Here is an 18692-nt window from a genome sequence, read left to right on the forward strand (position 1 = left end):
ACTTTTTCTGGCTAAGAAAACCTCGATACGAACCAGTACTTTTATATATCAGACATGTACTCCGTACACGATTTATAAATAGGTATTATAACTAGTTTGAAGTGTGCTGCCGGTTCTTTTAAAACATATTATTTGAAAATCCTTGATAAATACCTAGTTAGTTTTATAAAACCTATATTTTTGTATTATTATACTATTAAAGTTTTATAAGTTTTTATAACTCACACGAGTTATACAAAGTATGAGTAAATTATTCACTACAGCTTTGAGGTGCTTTCATTTTTTTAACTTCTTACCACTTTTTTAAATTGTTATTGAATATATGTATGATTTGAAAATACAGATATTTCAACTCTTTGCTATCACTATATTTAAAAAAAATAAAAAGCCAGCTTTTGAGGATTGGGGATCTATCCTCATTTTAGGTGTGAAAAGCCTTAAGGCATAAATTTTAACAAGCACAATGATGCAAATATAGTGATAAAATTGCCAAAGTATATATAATAATTGAACAATGTTTACGAACAAAAACTAAAAAGTATATACCTCTCTATCCAATAAGCTTTACATGAGGAAACAACATAAACTACACTAAACAAGTGAACCGTAACACATAAGTTCCACGCATCGCGGAGAGGAGACTGGAGAAAATCATTACGAGCACTTTCTGTAACACGTCGACTGAAACAAAACTAACAACTTGCCGTATGAAATGAGTTGCAATAGAAATTCACCTTTTACAAGCACAGAAGAATATTCTGTGCCTTAAAAAATACAATGATATTTTGACCTTTATTGCAAGGTGTAAACATTTTAACCTTTTTGCATTGCTTTAACGAAGGCACGACTAAATCAGATCGTGATATCAAGAACATACAGGAAGTCGATGTGTGAGATCTACTGAGAACTTCTCTCAGTCCGAACTCCAACCTTCCACTTGTTATCATTTGATATCAAGAACATACAGGAAGTCGATGTGTGGGATCTACTGAGAACTTCTCTCAGTCCGAACTCCAACCTTCCACTTGTTATCATTTGATATCAAGAACATACAGGAAGTCGATGTGTGAGATCTACTGAGAACTTCTCTCAGCCCGAACTCCAACCTTCCACTTGTTATCATTTGATATCAAGAACATACAGGAAGTCGATGTGTGAGATCTACTGAGAACTTCTCTCAGTCCGAACTCCAACCTTCCACCTGTTATCATTTGATATCAAGAACATACAGGAAGTCGATGTGTGGGATCTACTGAGAACTTCTCGCAGCCCGAACTCCAACCTTCCACTTGTTATCATTTGATATCAACAACTATACTTGGTCTGATTAAGCGAATCACATGTTAAGTGGGAACATCTACGTTCAGTATTTGATAAACACACTCTCTGATTAAATAATATCATGCTTTATTTTGGAGCACTAGTACCGTATAATAGCACTGTAAAATTTATATGGAGCAAATACTTTATAAATTAAACAACTTTTCGAAATACTTGCTTTATCCGAAATTTTATAGTTCACCCAAAAGTTACAAAGTTAACAAACTTTTGATTCACATTTTACTTCAAATGTCACTCCAATCAAATCATATCTAATTAAGAGTCTCTGATCAAAAGGTACTGAAATTAAAATTAAACTAAAAATGTATACTTCTCCAAAATATGGTTTACAATTAACAAAAACAAAATAAAAATTTCTCTTCTCAAAATACTCAAAACTTAATATAACACAAAACTTGAAATTTACCTTTATCACCAAAATTATAATTCAACAAAACGTCAATAATTTGAAATTAAATTTTCAGGAACTCCTCTGAAAGGATGGGAAAACTTTAGAAATTTTTTAATAACCAGTATTATTTATTAGAATAAAATATATTAACTATATCGGCTGGGTAACGGGACTTAATACTTTGAAGATTACGGAGGCAGATCGGATCTTAAAAACGCACTAAAAATTTTTAATACTTCAAATTGACTTTACCCACGAATAAATAATAAATTACGATAAATCCCAACTATTGGGTTAGAGTAAAGAACTTCAGCTAACTAAACTCGAACCGCTACGCGTACTCCTCAATCGCAAGACGAATAGACTGAAACCGCTCCTCCAGCGAGCCGGGAAGGGAACGCATTCACCCGATACGTCTACTGGAACCGATCTCTGATTGCCGGTCCAATAATGAACAAAAACAATGTACCCGCACCGCGTCTAAGTTAATAAGAGCCTACTTCCTAACGCGCGATTCAGCCTAAATGAATTTGAACTAGTGGTACAAAACTTAATAAAAATATTTTAAAAAAATGAATACATGAATGTTTAAAAAACTAAATAAATGTTGAAATATTTAAGCTGCATTGGTACGATTAGTAATGGGCACATAATACTTTCTCCTTTATCATAAGTTTAGTTACAAATATGTTTATCATAATATTTATGACAAGCTACTGATATAAAGAGGCCCCAAAACAATAACAAAATTAACATGACATTTTTCAAAAATACATTGTATAAGAATTGTATGGTATAAACATTTTGTACGTGTAATAAATGGGTGAAATAAATCAAATTAAATGTGCAGTTTCGGTAGTAAGTAAATATTTATGAGTACATAATTTGTAAAACAGTATATTTAGATCTTTTACCACTAAATAAGATGATTAACGGATATAACGGATTACCAAATTCTGCGATTAAATATAAAAGTATATACAAATACCCAGTTACTTCTCAGTACCAAAAACTCTTCTGAATCCCGCCCCATAAATTACAAAAAACTGTTGTATGTGCTAGGCCTCACCTCGCTCACTCAAGATTAATTATCCCAATACTCGCCGCTTTGTATGATACTCTGTATTTTCAGATGAAGACTACACTGTACTCCAGTAATCATTCACACTAGAACCTCTAAAGGAGCATACATTTGAACCTCAGATATACCTTCACCACACATTTTTCTGTTCTAACAACAAAACAGTGCATAGACCTGATAGAATTATATTGGTTTATTTGGCTATGGGTATATATGTATGATGGGGGGGGAAAGGGACTTGTATTTGTTAGTTAATTCAAATAGCATCTTTGTTATTTTTATTATAAATATTTATTTTATATGACTAAGTCCAGGCCTTAACGTAATGTAAATATTTATAACTTATTCAGTTTTATTGTGGATATTAGAAAGTGAAGAATGCTCCAAGTAGCTGTGTGCCTTATAATTTACTTGTATATGACATAAACGACTTGCTATTTAATTGAATCTACTCGTAGTTCTGCTACTGTACTTTTGTAAACTGAAAACTGCTTCTCTTCCTTTACTTTAAAATGTAATTTAAATAGGGTTATTCTTCGTAGTAATTATTCACCTGTTTGTGATTATGTTATTAAGTACACAAGGAATAATCTTAGATTAATTGTCTTAATAATTCTGGACCAGTACTCATGTGCCTAGTGTTACTTATTTTCACTTATTTTTAATTTATTGCGATTATATCCAAAGTGTTGTACATTACGTAGGTGTTTTGGGGGGTGGGGAGTTAGCGTATGGCAAATCCAGTACACAAGGAAAAATGCTTAAATTAAATTGTTTAATAATCCTGGACCAGTACTATGTGCACCAAGTGTTACTTAATTTTCACTTATTTTTAATTTATTGCATGTATATCCAAAAGTGTTGTAATTACTGTAGGTTTTTAGTTGGCGTATTTGCAAATCCTCTCTAGCACACATGCAGCTTGATGTCCCTGTTAAACTATTTAAATGTGACTTTAACAATTAACTTTATTCCGAAAACTGTTATCTAAATTTGGTAGTTAACCGTTGCAATCAAATGGGGGCCCCCACTTGTTGCTAGTACATGGAGAGACATTACACATTATAAATACGTATCTCGATATCAGCTATTATACATCATGTTAAAACATATTCTGGAGCTGTATTATGATTTACGTAACAGTTTTCAAATTTAAAACTGTCAAAGAAAGGATTAAAGACGAACTACATTGATTGGATCAAATAATGGGTTCTAGTCTCATTATTAAAATAAGAAAAAAATCTGGCTCTATAAATAAGAAGCCACTTAGGCTTAACTATTAAGTTATAACTGTTCATAAGCAAATATTTGAAACTGTAATCTGCCATCCAAAAAAAACACCATGAAATATGACGGTATGAAGAAGTACTTATGTTGCAATGATTCCAGTGTGACCTTGGAATTTGTTAAACCTGCCCGCCTATATTTGTAGCTTTCAAACACAGACTACAGTGAAGTTGACTGAAATACCATGAAACTCGTTTATAATGATAAGTTACTATCCAAAAAGCACAGTTAATAGGATTTTTAAATAACCTTTTTTTTATATAAACTTCGAAGTAGATGTAGGGAGAGGTCGGTGGCTAAGCGATCTGTGGCCTTGGACTTTGGACCTGAGTGTAGCCAATAAAATCAGGTTTTACTCCCTGTCTGTGAATTTACAGTACGTTTTGTCAGTACCAATCTGCCTTTTAATGTATCGACTTCTCCTGCTCTGTTTTGATATAGGCATAGGTCAGAGGGCCAGACCTATGAGAATGGGAAAAATAACGGTTTCAAGCTACGGGGTCCCTCGTCCTTATCCTAATGAAAACATATAAAATATAATATTAAACAAGCCTGACATGATTCAAATAGCCTGAGATTAAGAAAATGATGTTCAATATTAAATTAAAAGTATATTTAGTAAGTGCCACATCATGTAAAGTGGACTCTTTCTTTTGTACCCTAGCAATCAACCAATGAGATCATATTAATATATGAATGCTTTGTATAAATAAAAACGTCATCTTGCCAATTATAGTTCTTAAAACTAGATTAGATAAAAATATATCAGAACTAAATAAATATAGTATATACTATTATATAAATATAGAATATATATATATTAATATATATATTATATATATAAACATCTTTGCTATATGTAATTGAAATCTTAGCTTTGCTTTTCTGATGAACTAAAAACAAAGTTGATTTGTTACTTATTTTAAAGTCGGAAAAGACACATTAAAGATAAGCATCAAATTTAAAGCCTGTTATGTTTACTTTCAGTACATTAGCAAAATATTTTGAGAAATGTATGAAAACTATACTGTTAACCTTACCTCAAGAAAATAGCTGTCATAAGTAATAACCAATTTCAACTGTGTGATTGCGAAAGGGGTTTTGTTTAAACTAGTTTACGTGAATTCAAACAAATTTTTTTGTTATATATGGAAACATCTTTAACTTGATTCCATTCGTTTCCATGGAGATCGTGAAAACAATATTTATTTGAAAAATGATGATACACACCCTGGATATGTGCCCTTTCTGCAATAAATTGGTTAAAATAAACTCGACTGCGCATGAGTGAGCAACAGCTGACTGCACTGTTTACCCTAACCTCAAAACGATTCAGGCTGTGTACTTAGAGTGGTGTTGTGTGTCTTGATTGAATTCGTTTCAATATATCAGAAGAGAAATAACGGAAAGCTCAAAACCTTTCTGCAGTGATGAAGAATCCCTTTAAGCAAGAAAAGGAAATGAGGATTTCATAGCAAAGATCAGTACCAACGGAATGTAATAAGGAAGGCTTCGTTTATGTGGAGAGGACAATAAAGGCTACAAAGGAACTGACACTCGTGGAAATTGCTAAGGAAACAGTGGCGTGTAAGTTAATTTTACATTATTTCTTATTTTCAGAAATCTTTTTAGGAAAGCACTAGTTTATTACACTTACGCTTAGTAGGTTAGATATTATATTGTAAATAAAGTTATAAAAGTAATGTCTCTATGAAAATATTTTTTATTGTCTAGAAAACTAACATAATCTTAGGCCTGTTCAATTAATTATAAATGTTTCTGCTTTTTACTAAAAGTTTTTTTATAGGATCCTCGAGGAGTGTTTGGATAATATATCAAAAGATGACCAAGTTGACATGTTCACGGAGTTTTACATAATTGAGAGCAAAAATCAGCAAGACTCATTCCGTCAAGCACTAATGGAAATACAACCAGTTAAATTGTATCGACTAAACCACGTATTTCCATTCAAAATAAAAAACGGTAAGAGGCATACAGTTTTCTGATCACATGACATATAAAAGGCAAAACATTGCCGTTTATAAAAACGCTGTCGTAAACTTTTTCTGTCACAAGTCAACGATTTAGATTTATTAAATATTGTAAAATATCCTAAATAATGGAATTCTGTACCTCCAGATATATTCCAAAAGATAAAAAGCACATTGAGTGCTTTCAAACACAAGTATCTCACTATACTGGGAGGCTCTGTAGAATATGTATCTGCTGATCTAAACATTAAAATGATGAATAAACTCTTCAGTGAAAAGAATTCCGAGCTTGAAGTTAAATACAGTACATACTACACTTTTTATAAAGCAAACTACAACTTTGGTTTGACTTGCTAGACTATAGCTAGATGCTTGCGGTTTCTGTGAAGAGCTTTCTACCAAATTTAAACTGCAATAAACTGAAAAATGGAAAAAGAACAGCGGCAGCTGAAAAAATAATCCATTTAAGGCTGGCATTTTAATCCAAATAAAACAAATGTTATTTCGCTTTGAAAACTGTGACAGAATAGTGCGAAGTTGCTCCAGACACGTATTGCATTTGTGTTGCCTACATGCAGAACTTGCCCTTACCCAATATCTCGGCAAAAGAAATCTTTCATTATCTCCAAATCTGGGTCAACTGCTTTTGTGTTCATGACCTAAAGACAAACAAAGTACAACTTATCTTTACCACGAGGGAATTACTAAAACAGGGGGAATGAAGAGTGGGATATCTATCTTTGAATTTTAACTTCCTAAAAGACCATGTTCCAGAAACGGAAAAATAAATCCATGTCTTCACAGGTAGTTGTAAAGAGCAAAATAGGAACCATCCAGTGTTTTGAGCCTTGTTGGCAATATATCATTACAGAAAAATACTTCTAAAAGAGTATTTTCCAGTATGAGGACACAGCCATGTGGCAGAGACTTTGGCGCCATTAAGAGAACCATAAAAATCAAAGATAGGGTATATACACCAGAAAAGTATGATCCTCTTATACAAGATAACTCTAAAGGAAATATTTAACCATAGTACCGAAAGACAATTACATGATCATGACTTTTGATAATTAGTGGCATAAATAATTTAAAATTTATCTAATATCACTGTCCTTGAGAAAAGAAAAAAAGATAGAAATTTCTTCAAGTTATTTGAGTTTTACTATTTAGAAGTGATCAATGGTATTGTAATAGGAAGTTCATTAAACAATGAATTATTATAGCAACACTTTTTACCTAAAAATCCGAATGCTATTAATATAATTTTCCCCTTAGTACGAGTGTTCATCGACAAAAATTCCTTCAGTAAAAAGTTTAAGATATTTAAAAATTTTTTAAAAACATACCTGATTAGACAAAATCCTTTTACGACAGAGTTATAAATTTGCCATCAAGTCAAGGTGCCGCAGATTAAGTTTTAATTAAAATTATTGGTATTATTTGATGTTTTGATTGATATCTGTCATGTTTTTGGTCTTTTAAACATTTGATTTTGCATATGTCCAAAAGCAAAACAAAAACCATAGCTAATAACATTAATTGAATTACAAATTTGGAATTGGTATGAAATGTGTATTTTAAGATAAGCTCTAAGATTAATTAACAATATTGAACAAAACCTTCGATTTTTAAATATAAATGGTTTTTTTTAGAAAAGGTAAACGTAATATGTGGCTTTGAAATAAACGATTCAACTTGGTTTTTTACCCAGTATAAATCAACGGAATATGCTTTAATAAACGTAACAAATTTGAATTTATTTCTGAAGGCAGGAAAATGTAGAAATTGTTTTGATCAGTTTTTTACAATGATAGACACAATCTGAAACAGACACTACGTGGATCTTATAACTACGCAAAGAGGAACAAATTGAAGATAAAGATATGAGCAGTAGTAATATAAAGTAATATTCTGTAGTGAAAATTTAAAAAAGGAATTATTTGTAGTGTATGTATATAAATAACCACTTATACCTACAATCATCAAATGTGCATTTTAAAATGTAATTAAGCAAATTCCTCTGATCAGTCGTAGGAGGTTGGTCTGCAGATGCTGACCCATTGTGACCTGTATTCTGTAGTTTAGTTTTAGTTTTTAAGTGTTGTTATTAGTTTTATTTTTATTAAAAGCAGTTTTAAGAGTCAGTGAAGTGGACACAACATAGTGGTTGTAATTCCTTTCTTACGAGTGCCACAACGCTCTGGTATGATTTTTTTTTATTTTCACCTAGTTTTTAAATTATGTGTTAGCTTAGTTATTTACCTGAAAAAGAGATCATATTTTAGATCTCGAAACGTGGTGTTACTGATTTTTTTGTATCACTGAACGATAGTAAATGTCCCGGAAAAAATCCTGTTTCCTTCACAAATCTTATATCGTCAAACAAGGAGTTTAATTGCTTGTGTTATAAAAATGCAAAATCTATTAAAACCAATAAAGAACAAAATATATATTACACCACCTGTACATGTTTTACCAACAAATATGGCTGCAAGTTGCATAGTAAGTGTAGTAATAATTGCGGTGTCTCTAAGAATATTATTAGCTAAAAAAGATTTTCTTTTTTGTAGCATATTTCAAAAGGACTTTCTCAATTTCAATAAAAAATTTATGAATACTAACATTAAAAATGTTCCTAAATAGTCAGTTTTACTAAATTTATAAATAAATCATTGTTATTCAAAGAATAATTATCTATAGGGATAATCAAATTCAACATATAATTCAATACATTAATAAAAAATCATATTAGTGTATGCATATTTCAATATAATTTATCATAACTGATTAACAACATAGTTTTATAAACAGGCGAACAGAAAACAATACTTTCTTTTAAACGCCTATTTTCATCAAAATTCTTGTTCAGTTGTTTTATTTAAAAAATGTAAGGGAATAAACTAAACAAATCCAAGGCGATTATTTGCCACTCACCCAGCGTACTACTTAGTTTGGAAAAAGTAAATAAAAGACGCAATTATTTGAAGAGGTTTCTGAAAGATGCTTCGTTTTTGAACCAGAGATAACATGTTAAAGATTTATTTCCTTATTTCAATCTAGAAAATACGAGTTTTATGGAGACAAGTGCTACCCAATAAATTACATTTATATTGTTTAATCCCATCTTACAAAAGTTTAGCAATTGTCAACCGGCATTACATTTATTTCTATTATTTCTATTTCACCGACTACCTGTACAGGATACATTTTATTTGACAGTGTATAACACTGATAATTGTAACTTATATTATTACTGAATATTTAAATCTCTATATTTAGTATTATATTTTCTTAAGGACGCCGAATTATAAGACCACCATCACTTGTTATTTTTTATATTATCAAATGTACGTGATATTTTGTGAAGTAAATGTTCCTTATTATTAAAAATATGGATAGAAAACTTTTTCTTACATATTGTTATAACCTAGGTGGTATTATTAGAATTTAAAAATAAGTTCTAGGCCATTAGAGGATTATCCTACAATTTTTCATCATGATGGGGAACTTGGATACCGCATCTTTTACGTTTCTAATATATTTCATAATATATGAAATTCCTGCAATTCAGAAACAATTTATGTAAATTAGTATCCGACAAGGTTCACTAATAGTCAGGTCAACTATATAGAGATATCAGTTTCCTTCTTCTCAACAGCAAGAACGCGTTTTTAGTATGTTCAAGCTTCAACTCACATTTAAACCTCTTTGCATTTTCAAACTTGATTTTATTCTACTGGTAAACTCATGGGAATTGTATCGTCTTACGAGTCAGCGCTCCATGAACCGCTACCCAATCTTACAGTATCGACCATATTGTTCACTCACCTCTTCTATTTTTATATATTTTTATTGTTAAGTATTCAATGATGAGTATTCTCTTTTGGGACGAGATAGCACCACATTTTCCTTGTAAATCCCTCTTTATATGGAAACTGAGTAAATTGAAAGAAAAGCATGAGCTATTGCGAGAAAGTTTTATTATAATACTGACTTGTAAACACAAGGAATCTAAAGTATACCCATCCCCAACAAATGTTTCTTGTAATGTTTTTCCAAAGCACTGCAGCTAATATCTCAGAAGGGCACGACGTTCCTATTGATCATTTGGTTCCTGTGTTTGAATTTCATCAGTCATTAACGTAACTATTACTCCATGTATTGTTTTCACTGTCAGAAACCTGCTTCCAAAACCTTGGCTTTCAAAGATTAGGTGAAATACTACATTCAGTTCTCGAATTAAAAAAATTCCTAATCAAATAAAATCGTGATCAGGGTTTTGATCACTGACTATGATAATGATCATTTCAAGCTTCTTGGTCCTCCTTAGTGAGCCGAGATAGGCCATATTATTTAGCACTATCATTACAAATCAAAATTAAATCAGTCTGTCAATCAAATAAAGTCTGTGACTGGTAAAGAGCCTTCACGGTAATAAACAGCCATATAATATAGTTAATATTTGCACATAAAAATATGTGTTAGCTCCCATCCGACACTTCTGAGCGAAGGAATCTCTCGTTTACAACATTCCACAGGTCCGATGAAAGAATTGAGTCGTTGAACTGTTCCTATTCTCCTGGCTGTTGCATAAGTCATTCAATGTACTGGATGTAGTTATGAAATATTCAAAACATGTAGCTAGATTTGTAACAATCACTTTACTGAATGATTAGGTATGTTTAGTTTCAAAATGCTCCTTTATCTGAGTGAAATCTAGATATATTAACATAACACTCCCTTTAATACACATAAAATACGACGTAATTTGTGATTATAACATACAAAAGCAATTACTTAACAAAAATAACACTTATTTAAGACGAATACAGTAACAAAGAAAAACAACTAAACAATGTTGATCCTCCGTGGATCCCACTGCAGACCCTGTAGGCCCTGGCCAGATGCTTTAAGTCTATTTCTCCCCACCCCCACTCACCCTTGGGAATAATAGGAAGAGCATGATCAAAGTTGGAATATATCCTATAAAATGCACCCATTTATTACGTCAGGGATCTTTAATATATTAATTTTATTAGTTTCCCTTTATAAAATGTAATCATTTTGGTCCTTTGATCCAGGACTCTAGTTTTCGGATTTAAATGCAGTGTCTTTTTACCCTTAACACATATAGACATATGAAATAATATTATACAATATAAATGCTCAACTCTTTAGTAAGTGAAATTTTTCTATCCAAGATAATTGTTGTAGATTGGCCATAACAAAAATAATTTTACATCGATTTAAAACGTAATGTATTACAAAACATAGTCTTACACAATACCGAACGATATATATTTTTATTCCCTCTCCCGGTATCCGATGTGATGTAACATACCACTTTTATCTGGTTTCATGATTAGTTCCAAAAAAAAGTAAGGGGACTTTCTATTAGTGTGGGCGTAAGATAATTATGAATAAAATATGATAGTTATGCTTTTTCCACAGATAATAGGCTTATTTTGATAGGGAAGATAAGTCATTTAGTTTTATTTCCGGATATTATGTTGAAGATAAATACTGCTGATTTGCTTATCAGGTCCAAGAATAAACAAGAATAAGATTTCCCCCCCCCCCCACCCCCCCCCCCCCCCACCCCCCCCCCCCCCCACCCCCCCCCCCCCCCACCCCCCCCCCCCCCCACCCCCCCCCCCCCCCACCCCCCAGGAACAGAAGAACTTTTTTATTGTAACTTTTGTTTATGTTAAGTAATAATAAAGTCTGCAAACACTCCCCACTAACAACTAAATCTTAGTGTGTTCTGGTTAATGATATAACAACAAAACGAAGTGTCCTTTTTAAGGCCACTAAGAGAAGTGATAATGAAGGCTCTCCTCCAATTGAAGATTAAATTATCACTAGTTCAATTACAGCTAAAACTGTCCTATCTTAATATAATTATTTTAATGAAAAATATCATGTTTACCAAGGCGTTAAACTTCAAACTGTAATTACCTTTTCTTACTTTAAAATAACCAGATTGTACCTTAATACTTGTTTGTCATTATTTTCTTGGATAAGTTTAATCACAGCATAGTTTAGTTATTTTTAAATTATAAAACCAAAAGTAATTATAAAAGTGAAGATGCTACATTTAATAGGTATCTTATCCTATACGGATGATTTTGAGTTTTCTATACTAATGATTGATATGAAAACCTCCACTGTTTATAAGATGTAACAGAAACTTTAGGAAGTTTCAAAAAACAATAATTTTGTTATATTTTAATCTTTGTTATTCAAGTATTGTTTCGTTATAATTACAATTTGGTTTATAATATACCTATAATATTAAGAACTTATATTTGATCAGTAAGAATTTAATATGACTACAGGTATAGATTACATATAAAATAAAGGTTTAATTGTTAAAGTAACAAGTAATTATTAAGTAAACGAATGTGTGTGTATAAAAGTTATTTTAGTGAAAATTGTCTAATTTACAGTGGTCTATACACACAATGTGTACAAAGTTATAGGATGGAGTGGGAACTAGGCTGGTCCCGAACGTAAATATCTTACATGTGTACGGAAAGCTTTTAGATTGGGGTACCCCTTTTTTTATATTAGCTATTAAAATCTCTCCTAATAACTATTTTTATATAAATAATTTGTACTGTCCTATGTAGTGTTTTTTATGAAACCGGCCTCTCCAGTCAAAGCATGCAAGGGCGATAAACCCTTGTTCAGGCCAACAAGAACCTCTGATACTAGAGAAATGAACCCAACCAACTCCCGCAATACACTACACCTATCGAATTACCCTTGCAACTCCGAATCTCGACATTTACGGTTAGTGACGTGCCGTTCCTGACCAACCATATGGTTGCCCAGATTGAAGTGACCACATCGGTTTTTGCGGTTCCTAGTGGTCGGTTCAACTGGATGATGGAAACAAGCCAGAATTGATCCCTACATTGTTACATTATTCGTTGGTGGTTAATATGCACATTATAAGCAACGTATATATTCATCATTATGGTGCTTGGACTAGTGAAATACTGGTAGCCTACATCACATTTCTCCGCCAAACATTTTTAGTAATGAACTAGCTCTATACATATCTTTCAGCTACAATAACATTTAATATATTACCTCATAATTAACAACTGTCTTTCACTATAGTGTATCATAAGCGATGTGATTTTAAACATTTTAGAATTACTTTTAAAGAGATCTATGTGAGTATTCATAAAACAGGGCCCTCAGAATTATTTTTTAAACCCATAAATTTACATAAAAATATAAATTTTCAATTATAAAAAAATAAATACAAAATCTACTCTCATTGAGAAAAAAAACGTAAAATAAAAGTTAAACATAAACTGTTACTAGTTTATAGAATATTGCTATGTAATCTATACGATACAACCGGAAAACTGTGAAAAACGTAATTTAGACTCTTAGTAGATTGGTTGCATGAATTTTGAAATATAGCAAATAACTCCTATCTTATTTTGTAATCTTATCTTACTTCCAATTTTAACACCTATTGGTCATGCCGTTTCTTCTAAGGTATTTTATTAATAAACCATATTCTTTTAGTGGAATTCCTTATTGTGCCAAAAGTGACACAAAATAACAAGTTTTAACAGACTGCAAAACGCCTCAGTCAAATCACGTTGACTTTATTTGACAAAAGGAATGTTCTTTGATGACTCGCTCATAACATTGGTGACTAGGGGACCATGAACTGAATACATGTTATAAAACAACTTTTCACTCGATAAATGATTAGATTTAACTGTCATAAACATGCATATCTTTGATCATATTCAAACTGTAATGATATTATTCCATGTAGCAGATTTGGTCTCATAAGGACACTTCAACATGTATGTTCGGATTTTTAGTAGTAAGGTATGTGACAAGGTTAACATATGAAACTTACACACAAAGGCTAATGCAAGGGGTGTAATTACGTCCTTAATGAACACTGTCATTCAATTAATTGATCTTGTACAGGGCGTCGGATTTATTTCAGCTTAAAACACACGACTTCACACAGTTGTTAAACTTAATTTAATATACATTCTGATGTTGTGTTTGATCAGGTGGTGTAAATGTTTTATCATGTTTGTAAATACTGAACATTTGCTATATCACTTTGCATACGAGATATGGACGTAAACTTATGCGTATAACAGAGTTACATATTAGCACTAAAGCGTCCAGTACGTTTTGGATATATTACGAAAAATTACAAATAAATAATACAATTATTGAAACATGCAATACTTGGTATAAGAGACTGACACTATGGTGTAGAATCATTAACCATTTGGGCATCAACAACAAATAATAACACTTACAGGGCATCACGGTATATACGAGAACCTGTGTACTAGCTATCAGAAATAACAGTTGAGCAATGATATAGAACTTACCTATGTAAATTACATGTTAATAAAAAACGTAAATACAAGCAGATGGTCACTAACTTTAGTAGAAGTTCTAGCAACTTGACAAATAAATCATTCCAAGAGACACACCTACTAAGGTCTTGTCTCTCTGATATCCACTAGTAATCTAAATAAGGCGTTATGACTTGATTATTACGTTATGACATAGCAAATTTGAGTGAATAAAGAAAATACAAAGATGGTATTATAAAGTACTAAAATACATGCTTGTTTTACTTATTTAAAAATTAAAATATAAAATTACAGTTTCTTTAGATAGAAAGTTTGTGTTGAAAGTAAGTAGATCTGTGATGGAATATATGTGTTTTTGGGGGTGCGGGTGTGAGTGTTGCATAGACGAGGACACAGTGTAATTCTCCTCCTGCAAATAGTTGATATTATACAACTCGGCGAATATTGAAAACCGATTTTGAGTACTTGCTGAGCGAGCAGAGACGTTGACACAAAGAGCTGTTTGGTAAATTATATGAGCAATTTAGAAAATCTTTTTGACTTTAGTTCCAGAATTTGTTAACATATATTTTATGTTACCTTTGATAAAATGTACATATTATTTGCTCTTTATCTTGCGAATAGATAAGAATACATTACTTAAAAATTATGTATTTTAAATTTTACCTTAATCGCATACAACCGTTGTAAATTTTTTCGTTTGTACTTATTTATACATAAGATCCTGTTCCTTGAACGAACCGATGAGTTTTATCATTAAAACAACTTAATTTATCTGTATTTAGAAAAATCTTTTATTTTAGCTAATTTGTTTCAGTGTCTCGTGATATTATTATAATACATGTATCTGTTACTAAATAAATATTTAAATGAGGCATTACTATATACTATTACTAATGGTAAGTTTCAGCTTGAGTGTTTTACAAATAATTTTTGTCTTGTACAAATATTTTTTTCTCTTTTAATATGGGTTTTAAAAGGCTCAAACATGACAGATGATAGCTAGTAATCAGAGTTTGTGTTATTGGAGCAGGAAATTGCCGTCGGTGGTAGATGTTACCACCGGGACATTCCATCTGCTTAATCAGGACCCAGGTACTCACCATGGCGATAATTGGCACAATTATCCTCTATTGAGTTAGAGGCTATAATCAACATCGAAATAATGTCGAATTCTATAAGTCATAAACAATTATGTATCGCGCAATAGAAGTAAAATCAATTGATAATACGTGGCAGGTTGAAGTTCGGCCTGCGATAGGCTCCGGGAAGTTCGAAGAAGGTCCCAGCCAACACTGCCACAACCAGCCACAGCTGACTGTTGGACACCGCCAATATATATATATATATATATATATATATATATATATATCACCAGGTTATCACGTTGATTAAGATTCAGTGAACTGATCGTTAAGAAGAACGACGAAGCACATCGACTTCCTGTTCTTGAGCTTACTATCGTTATTTAGTCGTGCGTCCGTTAAAACAATAAAATTCGTTTCTAATTGAACATCTTATAAAACAGTAAAAAATCCATTATTTTTTGTTAATCTGGGAGTATTCTTCCGTCTAAGTAGAGTGGTGTTAATACTGTGAAATACATTAGCTAAAATACATAAGTATATTTTCTGCTAGTGCAGAGTTAGCGCACCGAGATCAGTTAGTATAGCTTTTCTCCCCTATCAATCAATTACCATTGTTACATTTGATTTAGTTAAAGTAGCACATTTTAAATTTCAAATCACCCCGTCGACAATAATAAACTGTACACAAAGAGTAGTAAGTAGCTGGCAGTAGACTTTAGCTGTATTGATGTATTACTCGGTATCTTTAACTCTTGTAGACTATGATAGTCTGAAATATAGGAGTGATGGATCGTATAAAGTTTTGTTCAGGCAGTAACCAGTTTTAAAAAAGGCAGCATCTTCAAGCTGCACTTGAACATTACTATGTTTGTGTAACTTGTATTGTCTTAAATATAAAAATACTAGTTTGTTTAGTTACTATAAGCCTTGCAAAAACTTGTAGAAAGTTTAATCTATAATGGATTGTTACTTTTTGCCTATTACTTCTGTTAAGCCTGAAATAGAGAAGTAATGCTGCATATTAAGGTTACTTTGTGATATTATGTTATTACTCTGTGTTTCTTACTTGATTGGGTAACACAAAAGTAATGGTGCATATTGATGTTTTTTTGTTATATGAAGTTATTACTCTGTACTTTACCATGATCTCAAAGGTTCTTCAAATCGAGTTCTACAATAGATAGGCTTAATAGCTGATTTCTTCCAGTGTCATTTTCAGACGTTTGTCAGTGATTTTAACGCACACCCTATGGTACCAGCAAGTGACTATAGGAGATAGCAATACACTGTGCTTCAATGCTAGAACAACTAGTGGAAATTAAGATTAGTTTCTTTTAGATTTTACCCATCATTGCTCCATTTATCGGAAGCAGTAATATTTATTTATGTGTATCCACAGAGATGGATTTTTAAATAAAAATCTCTATGTTTATACTAACTAACTGTACACAGCTGTACTTTATAACCAATTAAACTTGGTAATGTAGCAGGAGTCAATATGATATGTCAACAGTAGAGCAGACCGTCAAGTTATTACACTAGAGACGCATAGTCAGCAGTTGTCGGACTAAACTGTTATCTGTTTGTGCATACTCTAACATCATCAGACAGGTTGTATTATAGGATGACAGGGGTCACATTGAAGGTTGTTTGTAGGTCGTTAGATTTGACATAAACAGGCTTATGTCATTGTTTTTTCTATTTGTCTCTTAGAGGCAGTTGCTACAGAAAAATGTCATAATAAATTATATTCACTGTCTATATTTTGAATTAAGTATTTAAATATATTTAGTTATTTCAATTCAACATTGTTTAGCTGTTTTTTTTTTGCTATTATATTCGTCTTAAATAAGATGTATTTTGTTAAGTAATTGCTTTTGTGTATTATAATCACAAATTAGGTAGCATTTTATTAGTATTAAAGAGAGTTGTAACGTTAGTTTTTAGTAGGGTGCAAAACTTCAACCGTTTTGTAGCCTACGCGGATAGTTGCAGTTAGCTGGGTATTTCCCAGGGGTCTGGAGAGTTGTGTATTTCGGATATAAAGTGTTGACTCAGAAAGCAAGTAGATCTCAAAAGATCTGTTAAAGTGGTTAGAGCCACAAGCTCATCATCGCCAACACTTTAAGGGGCAAAGAAACCGATTTGATTTTAAAATTACGTATACGGAAACAGAAACATGGTATACAAGTAACCAACCCACGCTCAATTGGTATTCCGTCACTGCGGGACAACCTAAGCTTACCCCACGAGAATTCAGTACAATCGGGTTATAAATCGCTAAATAAAATGATCGTAATAAGATGTGCAATCATTTAAGGCTACGTCTATATATTTATCTTAATAGCGACCGCTCGTATATCCCGCTTATGACAGCAGATCGTAAATTTAGGGAAACCTAAATTTATTTCAGACAAGACCGATTTTCACAGCAGTCCGAGAGCCTAATAATAAACGAAAGTTTTATTTAATCGAAAAACGATTTAATTTAATCGCGTTTAATCGTTATGACCCGCTTGTGACAGCAGATCGGAAATTTAGGGAAACCTAGATTTATTTTAGACAGGACCGATTTTCACAGCAGTCCGAGAGCCTAATAATAAACGAAAGTTTTATTTAATCAAAAACAATTTAATTTAATCGCGTTTAATCGTTATGACCCGCTTGTGACAGCAGATCGGAAATTTAGGGAAACCTAAATTTATTTTAGACAGGACCGATTTTCACAGCAGTCCGAGAGCCTGACAATAAAACGAAAGTTTTATTTAATCGAAAAAAACAATTTAATTTAATCGCGTTTAATCGTTATGACCCGCTTGTGACAGCAGATCGGAAATTTAGGGAAACCTAAATTTATTTTAGACAGGACCGATTTTCACAGCAGTCCGAGAGCCTAATAATAAACGAAAGTTTTATTTAATCGAAAACAATTTAATTTAATCGCGTTTAATCGTTATAACCCGCTTGTGACAGCAGATCGGAAATTTAGGGAAACCTAAATTTATTTTAGACAGGACCGATTTTTCACAGCAGTCCGAGAGCCTAATAATAAACGAAAGTTTTATTTAATCGAAAAACGATTTAATTTAATCGCGTTTAATCGTTATGACCCGCTTGTGACAGCAGATCGGAAAT

Source organism: Homalodisca vitripennis, chromosome X (assembly GCF_021130785.1).
Source record: "Homalodisca vitripennis isolate AUS2020 chromosome X, UT_GWSS_2.1, whole genome shotgun sequence".
In the NCBI taxonomy this organism is placed as follows: Eukaryota; Metazoa; Arthropoda; class Insecta; order Hemiptera; family Cicadellidae; genus Homalodisca; species Homalodisca vitripennis.